Source organism: Rattus norvegicus, chromosome 5 (assembly GCF_036323735.1).
Source record: "Rattus norvegicus strain BN/NHsdMcwi chromosome 5, GRCr8, whole genome shotgun sequence".
In the NCBI taxonomy this organism is placed as follows: domain Eukaryota; kingdom Metazoa; phylum Chordata; class Mammalia; order Rodentia; family Muridae; genus Rattus; species Rattus norvegicus.
The window spans coordinates 71,552,646-71,570,708 of NC_086023.1; the positions used below are offsets into that span (position 1 = coordinate 71,552,646).

An 18,063-nucleotide genomic window follows, 5' to 3' on the forward strand; every position below is an offset into this window, starting at 1 on the left:
TGATCTTGACCTAGGCCCCCTACATATTTGTAGTAGATGTGTGACTTGGTCTTCATGTGGGTCCATTAACAATTGGAGCAAGGGCTGTCTCTGATTCTGTTGCCTGTCATTAGATACCTATCACCTAGCTGGACTGCCTGATTGGACCTCAGTGAGAGAGGATGTGTCTAATTTGCTGGGACTAGATGTTCTAGAGTATGGTGTTACACAAGGATGGCTTCCCCTTCTTTGAGGATAACGGAAAGGGATAATGGAGGAAGGGATTTGTAAGAGTGGGACTGGGAGGAAAGAAAAGGAGAGAAGGAAGGGGGACGGCTGAAGAAATAAAAAATTAACGAAAAAAAATTACAATGCAGACATCTTTGGAGCATCATTATTATGCCTGTCCTATTAATACTAAGACAGTGGGAAAACAAAAACTTTTTCATATAAATTTATTACATTTAATTTCAGAGTAATTGTTTGAAAAAATACATTGTTTTAGAATATTTAGAAGCCTGTGGAAGAAAAATAAAAGTATTCAATTGTTCAACTTAGTCTCTTTTGACAAGGAGCTAAGGAAAATAAACTCTCCAAGAGAGAACACTTAGTCTGATGAAGTGCCAGGACATAGACTATTACTGGAAGTCTCTTACCATCTTCAGAAACAACAGTGAGACCAGCAGGTGCCTAGGGAAAGAGAAGGCTAGAGGAATGTTAGGAGATTAGACAGGCAGCCAGAGGTAAGTGAGAGGAAGAAGGAGAGAGGGAGGTAGAGGGGGGAAGGGGAAGTAGAGGGGAGAGAGTGAGGTAGAGGGGGAAGGGGAAGAGACAGAGGAAGGGGGAGGGGGAGAGGGACAGGGACAGGGAGAGATTCTGGGCAGAGATAAGGAAAGGTAATAATGTAAGAACATTATTATAGGAGGTGTAATGATACAACTGTTCAGTGTCTGAATAGTATGTTTCTAACTCGTGGTCCATGCCTTTAATCTGAACACATGTGAATACTCTGGGACTCAAGAACTATACTGGAACTATAGAGACATCTAGCCTCAGGGACTGAACGTCTACTGAACGCTCAGCCTTTCTGCTGCTTTTACCTGCTGGAACAGAGCATGTAAGCCAAGATAATAAACCCCCTTTTTAATTCATTCTATCTTTTCTAGTCCTTTGGAGGATCCTGACCAATTCAGTACCTCTTTGTTTTCAGCTCCCCACCAATCACTAATGTAGAAGAGAGAGTTTAACTTGAACCTGATGTCATTAACTCAGTCTACCCCCTTCTACTTTAAATGAAACCCTGGTTTAAATAAAGTTCTCCTTTAATAAAAGGGGGAAAGTGAGTGCATGGTTACTAGGCAGCTAACATCTATATCCTCAAATCGTGAGGTGGCAAAATGGTAGCTGTTATCCAGGTATTACTTCATTTTTACTTTAAATAGAGAAAGAAACTCTTAAATGTAAGAGTTAACTGTGAAATGTATCACTTTTTTAAGGAATGTTTTCTTAACACTCTCTCAAAAATATGCTAAAATATATGCACTGAAATTCTAATGATCATATCTGTACAAAACTATATCACAATGGATTCATATAGTAATATGCATTTTATTTCAATAAATATAATTACTACATCTGCATATGACAAGTTGTGTGCTTTGTTTTAAAAGCCTGACCAAACTCATTCTAATTTATGTCCTGTTACCATCTGCCAACTGAGTGCAACACAGAAATTGTGAAACAACAGACAATGGTACTGGGCAGAAGACAAATGAAGACAAGCAAAAGAGGGAGAAAGAACTTGTCAGGGTTTGTAAAATCTCAAATGCTGGCAGGCAGAATGGATCAGTGCATAGGGCTGCCTGCTGCCAAGTTGGAAAACATAAATGTAATCCTGGGAAGCTACATAGTGGAAAGAGAAAAACAACTCCCTTGCCTCGTCCTATGACCTCCACACATGCACACTGACATGCAAATATATGTGTGCGCTCACATATAGTAAATAAATAAATAATGCAAGAAAACTCCTTTCCCTTCCAAACAAAATCACCGTTGCCCTGCCTTTTGAATACCGTCTATTTAAGTGTAATAGCATCTTTGCTCGGCCCTATGCTGAAACCCAATCTATGTTTCTCATCGATATGCTACCTCATTAATTACTTTACTTTCATGTGAAGCTTTGAACATATTCCACATCACTGCAGGTAGATCGTAAATAGCAATTGACAACTATTACACCAAAAGGCTTACAGTTCTTGTAGCAAGTTAATGGTGCCATCCACTAAACGCTCATTATTCGAAATCATTTCTCTTTGTGCACATTCCTCTTGGGCTTGTCTATCCTAGAATTTATGCTGATAACAGGCTTTTGAATACTGATTCAGTATGACACTGAGTCACATTCAAAAGCTTTTTTTTTTATCAAAATAGCTGGAAATGTATTTTAAATTCACCTCACTAATACAGCTGTCCTTAATCTCTAGGGGTAAATAGTGACAAATGAAGCTTAGTTTTTGACCAGTTTAGCTTCATTGAAAAAAAAGAGTGGGTGTTTTAATGGAGCTTTTAAGTGGATAGTAGGCATGCAGTGAGCATTCCGAGGTATGGTAATAAGTTCTATGTATGGATACAGGACTATTTTTCACTATGCTTCTGCACAAGAAAATATTGGCAATTTATAAAAGAATCAGAAGTCTATTTACATGGCCACTGGGATATGTGCTAAATTTCCTTATGCATTTAAATATCCCTATTTCACACCCACTAAAACCATTATTTAGTTTGCAGATCCATTAAACTGCACAACGTGTACTTATTAGCTGCCAAAGAAATCATGTCAAATTAGGTGTGCATTTTTATTACTTAAAAGAAAAAAGAAAAGTACACAACACGCTCAAAAATGTTTGAATCACCAAACAGTAATAAGGACAAAAAAGGTTCAGATAAAATCTTTCAACCAAGCCTTAAAATTAATGTGTTTAGTGTGAATGTACTCCAATTACAGAAAACAATAGCTGTGACTTCAGCATTGACTTGATGAAAGCAAATGTAATTCTCTACTTGGTAAAATGTGACAGACCTCAAAAATGGTCTGACTATGGCCAGAATACAGGAGCCATGAAACTATGGATCACATCAGAAACTACTGGTCTTGAAGATCTAAGTGTGGCTTGAAGAAATGTGTGTGTGTATATACGTATATATATATATATATATATATATATATATATATATATATATATATATATATATATATGGTAAAGTAAGAGGCTGTGACCTTACAATAGAGAGCCCTGACCCCTAATAGAACCAACAAGTTGTTTTCCCAAAATAAGCTAATATGAACACATTGACAAGAATACAAAATGCCATTACACCCTGTATTTATGCCAATATGTACACTATAGAAAATAGAAACATGGTTTTAAGGAAACAGCTTAGATTCCAGTACAGGCAACTCTGGATTCAAACCCTATCTCTGGCACTTCTTAGATATACAGATGTAGACAGACTACATTATCCCCTTTTATTCAGTTTTCTCACAACTAAAACAGATCAAAGAGGGGCTGGGATGCCATTCAATTGGTACATCGCTTGCTTAGCATACACAAAACCCTGAGTTCCATAACCAGCACCTCATAAGCCAGGTGAGGTAGGTTGCACATGTCTGAAACCCCAGGAATTTGGAGGTATAGGAAAAAAGACAGACATTCAGTTGTTCTCAGATTATTTTTATAAGTTCAAGACTAACCAGGAATATATGAGACCGAGGCTCAAAATTAAATATGAAAGAACAAAACTTCTAATTCAAACAACCAATTGACTTTATAGTTCCTTGGAGTCAAATATTCTGGAGTCCTTCAAGTACTAATTAAATAGATTTTGTATGTGTATACATACTTTTAAGGTTTTACTAGAATTACAGCAATCAGGTCTAATACTCATGCGTAAAATCTGCACCACATCACTAAAAGAAATGATTGCTCATATTGATAGGAAGACATGAACAAGTCTTGTCTTTAGGATCTTATCTGAAGACCTCACCTTAGACCAGCTGTACAGTACAAACATTAAAATTAAGAATTTCATTAGGATAAGAAATTGAAAAGCAAGCAGAAGTAGCTACACCTTAGATAGTGACATCAAGTTCCACAGAAAGGCACATATCAAGTGTTTCTGAAGGAGGGCATATTATGCACAAGTTCATAGGATTTCCGTGAGTTAAATTCAAATAAAAACTCAAAGGCAGCAAAACAAAAGCCTATATGAGCATGAGTAAGGAAGAGCACACATTCTCAAACTCATTTAGAGGCCAGCCTTATGTTTGTAACAAAACTATAAAAAAGACATTAACTGCATGTCTACATGTAGAAGGATGCAAATAGATCCATATTTCTCATCCTGAACAAAACTCTAGTCCAAGTGGATCAAGAACCTCAACATATAACCAGATACACTAAATCTCATAGAAGAGAAAGTGGGGAATGCCCTTGAATGCATTGGTACAGGAGACAATTTTCTTAACAGAAGACCAATGGCTCAGGCTCTAAGATCAACAATTGATAAATGGAACCTCATGAAACTACAATGCTTCTGTAAGGGAAAGGACACTTTTAATAGGACAAAATGGCAGCCTACAGATAAGGAAATGATCTTTACCAACCCTACATGTAACAGAGGGCTAATATCCAAAATTTATAAAGAACTCAAGAAGGTACACACCAACAACCCAAATTCCTTAATTTAAAAATAAAATGAGCTACAGAGCTAAACAGAATTCTCATCAGAGGAATCTCAAATGGCAGAGAAACACTTAAAGAAATGTCCAAAGTCCTTAGTCATCAGGAAAATGCAAGTCAAAACAACTATACCTATCAAATGGCTAAGATAAAAAAAAACACAAGAGATTCTACATGCAATGTGAAGTGAGGGGAACACTCCTCCATTGCTGGTGGGAGTGAAAATTGTACCACTGTGGAAATCGATTTGGTGGTTTCTCGGAAAACTGAAAATAATTCTACATCAGAACTCAGCTATACCTCTTCTGGGCATATAACCATAAGATGCTCCACCATCCTACAAAGATATTGTTCAACTTTGTCCATATCACCTTTACTCATAATAGCCAGAAACTAGAAACAACCTAGTTGTCCCTCAGCTGAAAATTAGATAAAGAAAATGTGGTACATCTACACCATGGAATACTATTTAGCTATTAAAAACAAAGAATTTTGCAGGCAAAGGGATGGAACTTGAGAACATCATCCTGAGTGAGGTAATCCAGTCCCGAAGACATACCTGGTATGTACTCACTTATGAATAGATATTATGGATATTACCTATACAATACAGGGTTCCCATGCTATATTCCACAGACCTAAAGAAGCTAAACAAGGAAGATGGGGGTCATCTCCAGGATGAGACAGAGACCTAGGATAAGGAAGGCACCCAAGATTCAATAGGGATAACCTTAACTATAACTTACAGTGTTTGGGATATGGAACCTGAAGAATTTGCCTTCTATAGCCAGGCAGGAACTGCAGAGAAGCCATAGAGACATCAACCCACCCACAAAACTTTCAACCCAAAATCTATCTTGACTAGAAGAAATGCAGGCATAGGGGGGGCAAAGACTGAGGCAATGGCCAACCAATAATCGTCTCAACTTAAGACCCATCCCATGGACAAGCCCAATTCCTGGCTATTAATGATAGTCTGCTGTGCTTGCAGACAGGAGTCTAGACATGGATGTCCTCTGAGAGGTTCTACCCAGCAGCTGACAATGAATGGAGCTTGAGGACTCCTACAGAAGAAATGAAGGAAGGATCCCGAAGGGGATAGCAATTCCACAGGAAGATCAACAGAATCTATTAACCTTGATCCTGACAGCTCTGAGAAACTGAACTACCAACCAAAGGACACACACACACACACACACACACACACACACACACACACACACACAAGCTGGACCTCCCTGCTTATGTATAGCAGATGTACAGCTTGGTTTTCATGTGAGTACCCAACAGGGAGTGGGAGCTACCCCAAAAGCTGTTGCTGAAGTTGGAGTATATTCTTGCCAGACTGCTTTGGTCTGGCCTCAGTGGAAGAGGATGTGCCTAGCTTCAGAGAGACCTGAGTGCCAGGATCACAGGATACCCAGGGGGCATATGGGGGAAGGATTGTAGGAAAGCCAGAAGGGGGATAGTGAGTTGGATGTAAAGTGAATAAGTAAAAAATAAATATATTAAATTTAAAAAATTAAAAGAGGGCAAAACTATAAGTTGATATTGCTCAACACATAGTTAAAGGTTACTAACAAAATATTTGTAAACAGAATTCAACATATCCATATATATATATATATATATATATGGATATATAGAGAGAGATGGATAATAAATCATGAGGCAATGACTGGCTATATTACACTGAGAAGCTATATGACCCTTATGAGTATCTCTCAGATGTATATGTATCCTTTTCCAAAACTCAACATCTCTGCATGGTGCAACCACAACAATTACAAATGAAAGAAAAGATATCTTAACTAGCTAAAACCCATCTGAAGAGGGAAAAGGTCTGTTAAGACGGCTCAGTGGACAAAAGCACTGGCGGAGTGAAGTGGCTCAACCCACAGTAAAAGGAGCGAACAGTCACAAAAGCTGACCTCTGGCCTCCACATGCACATTGGTGTATGTGTGTGAATGGTGTGCATGTGTGAATGCGTGAGTGTGTGTATGTGTGTGTGTAACAGCAGCAACAATTGTAAAATTTTTAAAAAGCAAAACCTGCAAGTGATATGCTTACTTACACATAGCTGAGTGTTTCTCCCCTATGAATGCACTTTAACTAGCATGGTACCTGTTTAACGTGACTAGTTCTGTAAGGCAAGAAATACAAATAAAAGCACTCTGTTTATAAAGATTACTCTTTCAAACGTTCAGTGTGTAGCTTTGTATTAGCTTTTCGTGTGCAAGCAAATCCACGGAGGAAAGGAAAGTCTTATATGGGTTCCGGACTGCAGAGATTTCAGTCATTCATGGTGGCAAAGGCAAGGCAGGGCAGGGCAGGGTAAGTTGGAGCAAGGCAGGGCAAGTTGGGGCAAGGCAGGGCAAGGCAGGGCACTCATCTCTAGGGTAGATCTCCCCCTCCCCCCTTCCAACATGACAATCTTAAAACACTCCCACCTCAGGCCTAGAAGTGTTCTTTACAAATCTCCTAGCTGCCTCTCCACCCAATCAAGTTGCCAATCAAGATTAGCCATCAAAAATCCCTTATGTGAAAAGAACTCAAAGAGGAAGAATGAGGAAATACATACCTCAAGGTGTAAATTAAGCTTAAAAATAAATTTTATAATTAGATGAAACCTATATAACTAATATTATTGAAAGAAAGTCTTTTTCTTTTTCAAAAACTAACTGATGCGGAAACCATTTGTTTCTCTTTTCTTTTCCAAAATGAAGTACTGGGGAAAGAATGGGCTCAGAATTCTTTTATCATTCATTATAATTCTACCTCATGCAGACTGAAGTCAAGCTAATTACTCTGTTTAATTAATTTTAGGTTGGTTTTAGTTTACTGTTTCAAGAACATTTAATTGAATGTTCAATAAGGGAGATAAAGCATTTCTGTAGATGGGTAATTACACAGATATTGGGAAACTAAAGAAAACTGGTATTTCCAAGGTCTGACACAGAGGTAATAATTCTGTATATTAATTTATCATTCTGATTTTTTTTATTTTACCACAAGAAGCATTATATCAACTAGTAGTAAAATGAGCTAGACAAAACAAGCTGGGGCTAGCTAGATTTCTGCTTAGTGGTAGTGTCTGTACTTAGCCTGATGACGCATTGGGTTCAATTCCCAGTACTGCAAAGAATGAGAGAGAGAAAGAGACAGAGGGACAAAGAAGGGAAGTGAAAGACGGGAGGGGTCTCATAACAAGTTCATTGTTTGCATTTTTCATAAATAAACCTCCTTTATCCATCTGCAAGTGCACCATACACTTTAATGTATTCTCCATTGGTTGTATGTTGTGGACTTTCCAATTTTTCCATGTTCCCCTTTCCACATAAAAAAAACCTTTTAATGAGTTTATACAGTCTATAAATTAATACCCTATTGTTTAGTGAACTATTTCTAAAATATTAATATTTCTAAATGTTAATATTTCAATTTCTCAGCATTGTATGTAAGTTCATGAACATGTTCATGTGATTTTTCTGTTTCTTAAAACAAATGCAGAATTCTGGCAATATCCACATAAGAACACTTGAACGATTTCAGTTTTGCTATTTCTTTGAAAAGATTATTATTGTTTATATTTGCAGCCACATACATGATTATATTGCTTTCAAGACAAACTCACTTAAGATAAGTAACAGTTGTATTACTTGGGAGACATGCTGAGGAGAGAACCCAGGGCATTGAAACTGCTGGGTGAGTACTCTGCCACCAAGGACACTGTGGCCTATACCGTCTGGTTCTACTTCTTTAAATCTGTACTTCATACATATGTGTAGCCTTTGGAGTATATGAGAGGGATATTTTCTTTGGGGTCATGTAAGTGATTCAACACTCAGTTATAGTTACATTCAGTTTTCTAAGGATTGGTATGTTCGTTAACTACTGTTGCATCAAAATTTACTCCATATACATGTATATGTAACAGCAAGTAATAAAGAAAGGGGCCATGAATTTGAAAGAAAGCAGAGAAAGATGTACAAGGATTTAGAGGAGGAAAAGGAAGATAAAATTACGCAATTTCAATCTCAAAAATATAAAAGTAATAGTTTAAAAAAATACAGTAAAATACAGGCAAAAAAAAATCTCTCTCCAAAACTCAGTGGAGTTTAAAACATAATATTTATTCATCTACGGGTCAGCTACAGGGTTCTTCTAGTTTTGTCTGTTGTCATTCAAAGAACTGTAAACAGCCTGCCATCAAGAACATAGCTTGGGAGTCTCTGCTCTTCCCCATTCAAGAGACAGACGCTTCTTCTCTTGCAATGCCAGCCTCATCCCATAGACAAGATGATAAAGGTTGGTGTGAACAGATTTGGCCATATTGGGTGCCTCATTACCAGGGCTGCCTTCTCTTCATCTGGCAAAGTAGAGATTGTTGCCATCAACGACCCCTTCATTGACCTCAACTACATGGTCTACATGATCTGGTATGTGTCTGTCCATGGCAAGTTCAAAAGCATACTCAAGGCTGAGAATGAGAAGCTTGGCACCAACGGGAAGCCCATTGCTATCTTTCAGGAGTGAGATCCCGCTAACATCAAATGGGTGACGCTGGTGCTGAGTATGTCATGGAGTCTACTGGCATCTTCACCACCATGGAGAAAGGCAGGGCCCATTTGAAGGGTAGGGCCAAAAGGGTCATCATCTCCATCCCTTTGGCCGATGCCCCCATGTTTGTGATGGGTGTGAACCACAAGAAATATTACAACTCACTCAAGTTTGTCAGCAATGTGTCCTGCACAACCAACTACTTAGTCCCCCGGCCACCCCGACCAAGGTCATCCATGACAACTTTGGTATCATGAAAGGATTCATGACCACAGTCCATGCCATCACTGCCATTCAGAAGACTGTGGATGTTCCCTCTGGAAAGCTGTGGTGTGATAGCCGTGGGGTAGCCCAGAACATCATCCGTGCATCCTCTGGTGTTGCCAAGGCTGTGGGCAAGGTCACCCCAGAACTGAATGGGAAGCTCACTGGCATGACCTTCCGTGTTCCTATCCCCAATACATTCTTTGTGGATCTGACATGCTGCCTAGAGAAACCTGCTAAGTATGATGACATCAAGAAGGTGGTGAAGTAGGCATTTGAGGCCCCACTAAAGGGCATGCTGGGCTGTACTTAGGACCAGATTGTCTCCTGCGACTTCAACAGTAACTCCCACTCTTCCACCTTTGATGCTGGGGCTGGTGTTGCCCTTGATAACGACTTTCCAAAGTTCGTTTCCTGGTATGACAATGAATACCTTTACAGAAATAGGGTGGTGGACCTCAAGGCCTACATGGCCTCCATGGAGTAAGAAACCCTGGAACACTCACTGCAGCAAAAACACTGAGAGCAAGAGAGAGGCCCTCAGTTGCTGAGGAGTCCCCATCCCACCTCAGCCCTCAATACTGAGCATCTCCCTCACAATTTCCATCCCAGACCCCCATAACAGGAGGGGCCTAGGGAGCCCCCCTACTCTCTTGAATACCATCAATAAAGTTTGCCACACCCACCCCTGAAAAAGAACGTAGTTTGGGAAATCTTGGCAGAGTGTGCTAGACTGTTTCTTTATTACGGTTTGTTTTTTGGTTTGGGTGTTTGTTTGTTTTCTTCTTGTCATTTTCTTCTTGTCAATTTGATACAAGATAGGGCCATTTTGGAAGAGGAAACCTCAATTGAGAGAATGTGCCCATGAATTATCTTGCAGGCAAGCATGTGGTGAATTTTTTGATTGATGAGTGATATGTGAAGGTCCAGTTCAATGTAGGTGATTTCACCCCTGGGCTGGTGGTCCTGGGTACTCTAAGAAAACAGGATAAGCAAGCCATCAGGAGAAAACCATTTAGAAGCTCTCCTCTATGACCACTGAATCAGCCCCTGCCACCATATTCCAGTTCTGCTTGAGTTCCTGTCCTAACCTCCTTCAGTGATAGGGTGGGCCATGGAATAGTATGTGAAATAAGACCCTTACTCCCCAAGTTATTTTGGTCATGGTGTTTTATAGTAGAAATAGAAACCAGTTCTTTCAGGTGCTTGGTGGTTGGGTAGAAATCAAATTATTTATGATGAACTCAAATAGAAGAATCAGGCTGTCTGCAACTCAGAATCTAGCAGGCCAACCCAGAATTTTGTTTTGTTTTCACAAAACAAGTGAAGTAAACATGTTCAAAGGGTAAACAAGTGAAAGGCCTCTTAAGGCTTTATTGGGGTCGGTTTTAATGTCAGCTTGCTACAAATTAGAATGCCCTGAGTAGGGAGCCTTACCAGAAGTATCCTGATTGCCTTGATAAACGTAGAATGACCCCTCCAATTGTCCCAGATAAAAAGGGAACGATAGAAAGAGTACCATCTTGCCTTTTCCTAGCTTGCCCTTCCCTCCTGCACAGAGTTAATTTGCCTGTTGTTCTTTCTACTGCTGCATCCCTGAAGGAGGTGGCTTCCTAGGCTCATATCAGAACAAGCATTTCCAAGTTTTCATCCTGATCAAGGGATCGGCATTTCTCTGGACTTCTGGTGCCCGACAGAGACTGCTTAGGTATATAGCCTTGCTATGGTACCAGTTCTTGCCCTCCACTCCCCACCTCAGTGAGAAACATCATTTTGACACTATTCTGACTTACTGAGGAACCCAGCCTCAAGACCACTACTAGAGAGATTCTCAGCTCTCAGATGTGATTCTGCTATTACCACTGTACTATTTTGAAGCTGACTTAGTAAAGTGTGTGTGTGTGTGTGTGTATGTGTGTGTGTGTGTGTGTGTGTGTGTGTGTGTGTGTGTGTGTGTGTGTGTGTGTGTACATATATACCATTGGATCTGTTCCTCTAGAATTTCTAATACAGGCTTAAACTGACATACACTCTCTTGGTCAAACACTAGCCTCACAGGGCCAGCTCAGATTCAAGTAGTAAAACTTGCATCTCTTGTAGGATTGAAATTCTTATAAGGGAATGTGTGCTCTTCAAGCTTATTACAAAATTAGGCTGAACACTTGGCTATAAATGTTTGCAATGGTTTTGTGTTTAATACATTCCTAGTATGTGCTAAGCTTGGATCCATTATATATTTTTGCCAACAAACCCCTGCAAGTAGTAGGTGTCTTATTAGGGTTAATAACAGTAGTAGGGTCTAATAGTACTACAGTTAGTACTGCTGTGCTGAAACACCCTGAGAGAAAGTAAGTTGTGAAGGAAAAGAATCATCTGACTTGTACTTCTACATCACTGTTCACTACTGGGAAAGTCAGGATGGTCAGGATAAGAATGCAAGCAGGGTAGAAACCTGGAATCAGGAACTGATGCAGAGGCCATGGAAGACTGGCGTGCTGGTCATGGTTTGAATGATATGTGGGGTTTTTTTAATGGAAGCCAGAACTACCAGTCCACAAATGACCCATAATGGTCTGGTGCCATCAATAACTAAGTAAGAAAATGTCTACATGCTTGCCTGTAGCCTGATCTTATGGAGGCGTTTTTTCTGTTAAGGATCCCTCCTCTCCCATGACTCAAGTTTACATACAATTAGACAACACATTAGGTCTGCAAGGAATACTAAATGTATAGATTATAATAAATACTTTGGAATACATTCTAGAAACATAATTTAAAGATTCTTTGATATAAATATATAGTTAATTGGATAGAATTATACCACAAAAGTATATTTAAATTCATGTCCTTTAAAATATCCAGCCAATGGCTGGAGAGATGGCTCAGTGGTTAAGGGCACTGACTGTTCTTCCACAGGTCCTGAGTTCAAATCCCAGCAACCACATGGTGTCTCACAACCATCTGTAATAACATCTGATGCCCTCTTCTGGTGTGTTTGAAGACAGCTACAGTGTATTTATGTAGAATAAATAAATAAATATTTTTTTAAAATATCCAGTCAAATAAATGCTGATGCCAAAATCTATAGCAACTTAGCTATTTTTCTTCAACTCCGGAGTTTCCTAATTTGTACTTTCAGACACATAAGAAGCAAGGATTTTAAGAGGAGATATTTGATCATACTCAATATGTAATTTCTGCAGGACCATTATTTTGGGCAATAGATTTTTTTTAGGAGGAAAATAGAGTATAAAAAATTTGCATTGCATGCTGGGAGAAAATCACTATGGCTACACACTTCTCATGCTTCAAGGATTTTTGCTGTAATAGAAATCTATATGAACATGACACATTCAGACTTCATTGCCTCAGTGTGTTAGTAATAGACATAGTCAGAATACATTTCCACCAGTTCTACTTGTTGAAAGAAAGCATATAAGCTGTGTACAGCTAAACAAATGTCACTACTTTGTTTATAATTTTAGAAGCCATTTTTCTTTGTCAGAGAACATTGGAAAAATATGTGTGTTTTAGAAATGGGTATATTAAAGAAGGTTGAAAATATTGGTGTTTTTATATGTGATAACATTCAGAACTGAAATTTGAGACAGTGGGAGAAAATAATTATCTTCAATAATAAAACATGCTGTCTCCATAACTAATCAGCTACAGGTTGGGGTGTTTCTATTGAATAGTGAAATGCCACTTCAACCAGGTGTAGTCACGCACATCTGTAATCCCAGTGCTCTGGAGGCTGAGCAGGCAGATTGCTGTGATTAACAGACCAGCTGAGTGTAAGCAGTGAGCCAAAGCCTTCCTGGACTAAAGAATTTTCACTCATAAAAAAGATATAGAGTAAGGATCATGTTTTCATTTTAATATTAGATATAGTTTTTTTCTAAATGTCTTTGTGTTTCTGCATTCTTTGTTTCTTCTCAAAGACAATCTACTTTAACTTTCACCCATGAGAAATTCCAATATTTCCAGGGTTTCCCCTTTTTCAGCAATGATGTCATAAAGTTTTGAACACATCTTCTTTTGTATGTAGAGGTTTCTCTACAAAAAATATAAATACTATACATCTTCAACTCTACTATGTGTCACTATAATCTATCAGTTGTATTGGGAAAATATATGGGTTTTGACAAATTTTCTTTCCACCCTTTTCTCGTGGTAGAACGATACCTCTTGCCAATTGTGATTCTGTTACCTTCTGTATTAGGAACTCAGTCTAGGACTCCACCCGGAAAGTAGCCCACCTGCCTCATCAGTGCTTTGAAACACGGCGATAAAACATATCAGCAACCATCCCTTGCTTCACCGAAAGGAAGGAGTCTATTTTGTGTTACATTGATGCTAGCAATATGAGAATGGGCACTTCTCTGTGTCCCCATATGGAGTAAATATCTGATTAAATGCTGGCTCTATCCAAGTACAACTTCCTCAAATGAGCATATAGAGATCCAGGTAGGTGTGTGTGTGTGTTGAGGGGGGAAGGGAGAGAAAGAGGGAGAGGAAGAGGAGGAAGACAAGAATGCACTTGGGTGTCATCTATCTTGGTTTTATTCCAATGAAGTCTGCATTAATCAATCACGCTTTGACTAAGCCAAGCTGGCTAGCCATCAGCTCCAAAGATCTGTCTGCCTCTGTTATCCTAGGACGTTGATTGCAAGTACAGCATGCCTGTTTTTGTTTGCTTGTTTGTTTTTGGCTGGTTGGCCGGTATATGTATGGTGTGCATATGCGAATTCATGTTCACTCATATATGAGTGTGCCTGTGCACATGTATCCACGTGGAACTCAGATATTGATATCGATATCTTCTACATTCACTTCCCTCTCTTGAACTCAGAACTCAACAATGTGGTTAATTTAGTTAGGCAGCTTGCTACAAGGATTCTTTGTCTTTGCCTCCTGTATCCTAGGATAACAGGCAAGTCTCCAAACAGCTTTTATGTGCATCCTGGGGTCCAAATTAGAGTCATCAGACTTAATGACAAGTACTTTACATGTAGATCTATCTTCTCCATCCACATATGGCTTTTTATATTTGTTCTGAGGATCAAACTCAGGTCTTCATACTAGTGCAGCAAACACTGCCAACTGAGTCATCTTCCAGCCCCTTGTTAAGCATAGTTAATCTTCTGACTCAAATCCTACTGGAAAGCCTGTGTAATGGAAAGCTTTTCTTGTTTGGGAAGAAACACCTTTAATCTTGACTATATTATAGCTCAAGATCTTTGCTGTGGTTGTTTTGTTTTTGTTTTTATCTGTTTTGTTTTCACCCTGGCCTGTTTGTGTCTATGACACTGGTGCTGGTCTTCCAAACAGTATCATATTTGTCTCATGGGTGGCATGATAATGACTTCTCTGCACCAAAATGTTCCATTTATTATAGGTGAAGCAACTGAGAACAAAGGAATAAAAGTAATTCCTCAAGACAGCTGGAAAGTGGTGATGGTGGGGACACAGCTTGCCCTTTCTGCTTCCTTTTTGTTATTTTATTTTTCTTAGATATTTTATATATTTGCATTTCAAATTTTATCCCCTTTCTCCCCTCTCCTATACTCCCTCCCCCTTCCCACTGTTTCTATGAGGATGTTACCACTCCCACCAACCCACTCAAACCTCAATGCCCTGGCATTACCCTAGAATGAGCATTCACAAGATCAAGGGCTTTTCCTCCTATTGACGCTAGACAATGCCATGCTCTGCTACATATGTGGCTGGAGCCATGAGTCACTCCATTTGCACTCATTGGTTGGTGGTTTAGTCCCTGAGTCTGGTGGGGTCTGGTTGGTTGATATTGTTGTTCTTTCTATGGTGTCACCAGCTCCTTCAGTCTTTATTCTAACTCCTCCATTGGATGTCCCCTGTTCAGTCCAATGGTTAGCTGAAAGCATCCTCATCTGTGTCAGTAGGACTCTGGCAGAGCCTTTCAGGAGACACTCATCTGGCTCCTGTCATCAAGCACTTCTTGGCATCTGTCATAGTGACTGGGTTTGGTGGTGGCATATGGGATAGATCCCCAGGTGGGGGAGTCTCTAGATGACCTTTTCATCAGTCCCTGCTCCACTCTTTTACCCTTCATTTCCTGTAAGTATTTAGTTCTACCTTCTAAGAAGGAGTGAAGCATCCGAATTTTGGTCTTCTTTCTACTTGGGCTTCATGTCTGTGAGTTTTTCTTAGGTATTCCAAGCTTTTGGGCTAATATCCATTTATTAGTGAGTGCATACCATGGGTGTTCTTTTGTAACTGAATTACCTCACTCAGGATGATATTTTTATATTTCCATCCATTTCCCTAAGAATTTCATATAGTCATTGTTTTTAATGGCTGAGTAGTATTCCATTGTGTAAATGTACCACATTTTCTATATCCATTCCTCTGTTGAGGTTCTTTCCAACTTCTGGCTCTTATAAATAAGGATCCTATGAACACAGTGGAACATGTGTCCTTGTTATATCATCTCTTGGGTTTATGCCCAGGAGTGGTACAGCTGAATCCTCAGATGGTACTGTGTCCAATTGTCTGAGGAACCACGAGACAGATTCCCAGAGTGGTTGTACCAGCTCGCAATCCCACCAGCAATGAAGGAGTGTTCCTATTTCTCCACATTGATGCATCTGCTTCATCTGAGTTTTTGATCTTAGCCATTCTGACTGGTGTGAGGTGGTGTCTCAGGATTATTTTGATTTGCATTTCCCTGATGACTAAGGATGTTGAACATGTCTTTAGGTGCTTCTCGGCCATTTGGTATTCCTCACTTGAGAATTCTTTGTTTAGCTCTGTACCCCATTTTAATAGGATTATTTGATTCTCTGGAGTCTAACTGCTTGTGTTAGACGTAGGATTGATAAAGACCACTTCTCAATCTGTTAGTTGCCGTTTTGTCCTATTGACAGTGTGCTTTGACTTACAGAAGCTTTGCAATTTTAAGAGCTCCCATTTGTTGATTGTTGATCATGTAACATAAGTCATTGGTGTTCTGTTCAGGGAATTTCCCCTTGTGTCTATGTGTTCAAGGCTCTTCTCCACTTTCTCTTCTATTAATTTCAGTGTATCTGGTTGTATGTGTAGGTCTTTGATCCACTTGGACTTGAGATCCAAGTACAAGGAGATAAGAATGGGTCAATTTGCATTCTTCTACATGCTGACCTCCAGTTGAACCAGCACCATTTGTTGAAAATGCTATCTTTTTTCCACTGCATGGTTTTACCTCTTTTGTCAAAGATCAAGTGACCATAGGTGTGTGGGTTCATTTCTGGGTCTTCCTTTCTATTCCATTGATCTACCTGCCTGTCTCTGTACCAATACCATGCAGTTTCTATCACAATTGCTCTGTAATACACCTTGAGGTCAGTGATGTTGATTCCCCCAAAATTCTTTTATTATTCAGAATAGTTTTCACTGGATTTTTTCTCTTTTCCCAATGAATTTGCAAATTGCTCTTTTTAATTCTATGAAGAATGGAGTTGGAATTTTGATGGGGATTACATTGGATCTGTAGATTACTTTTGCCAAAATGGCCATTTTTACTATATTAATCCTGTCAATCCATGAGCATGAGAGGTCTTTCCATCTTCTGAGATCTTCTTCAATTTCTTTCTTCAGAGACTTGAAGTTCTTGTTATACAGATCTTTCACTTACTTGGTAAGAGTCATACTGAGCTATTTTATGTTATTTGTAACTACTGTGAAGGGTGTCATTTCCCTAATTTCTTTCTCAGCTTGTTTATCCTTCAAGTAGAGGAAGGCTACTGATTTGTCTGATTTAATTTTATATCCACTCATTTTCTTGAAGTTGTTTATCAGGTTTATAAGTTCTCTGGTCTAACTTTTGGGGTCACTTAAGTATACTATCATATCATCTGCAACAGTGATATTTTGACTTCTTCCTATCCAGTTTGTATCCCTTTGACCTTTTTTGGTTGTCTAATTGCTCTGGCTAGGACTTCAAGTACTATATTGAATAGTTAGGGAGAGAGTAGGCAGCCTTGTCTAGTCCCTGATTTCAGTGGATTTGCTTTAAGATTCTCTCCACTTTGTTTGCTGTTGGCTACTGGTTTGTTGTATACTGCTTTTACTATGTTGAGGTATGGGTATGGAATTCCTGATCTTTCCAAGACTTTTATCATGAAGGGGTATAAAATTTTGTCAAATGCTTTCTCAGCATCTAATGAAATGTTCATGTGATTTTTTTTCCCCTTGAGTTTAATTATTTGGTGGATTTTGTTGGTGGATTTACTTATGTTGAACTATCCTCACATCCCTTAGATGAAACATACTTGATCATGGTGAATGATCATTTTCATATATTCTTGGATTCAGTTTGTGAGAATTTTATTTAGTATTTTTGCATCAATATGCATGAGGGAAAATGGTCTGAAGTTCTCTTTCTTTGTAGAGTCTTTGTGTGGTTACGTACAAAGGTAGTTGTGACTTCAAACAACAAATTGTGTAGTGTTTCTTCTGTTTCTATTTTGTAGAATATTTTGAAGAGTATTGTTATTAGGTCTT

The 18,063-nt window shown here is 39.0% G+C and overlaps 1 protein-coding gene and 1 pseudogene across 1 annotated transcript in view; one reads left to right on the forward strand and one right to left on the reverse strand.

The window, feature by feature from the left end:
* Positions 1 to 18,063, reverse strand: part of LOC134478972 (large ribosomal subunit protein eL29-like) — a 520,011-nt gene that overhangs the window by 76,380 nt on the left and 425,568 nt on the right. The gene's annotated exons all lie outside the window — the stretch shown is intronic.
* Positions 9,019 to 10,030, forward strand: LOC134487068 (glyceraldehyde-3-phosphate dehydrogenase-like; annotated as a pseudogene).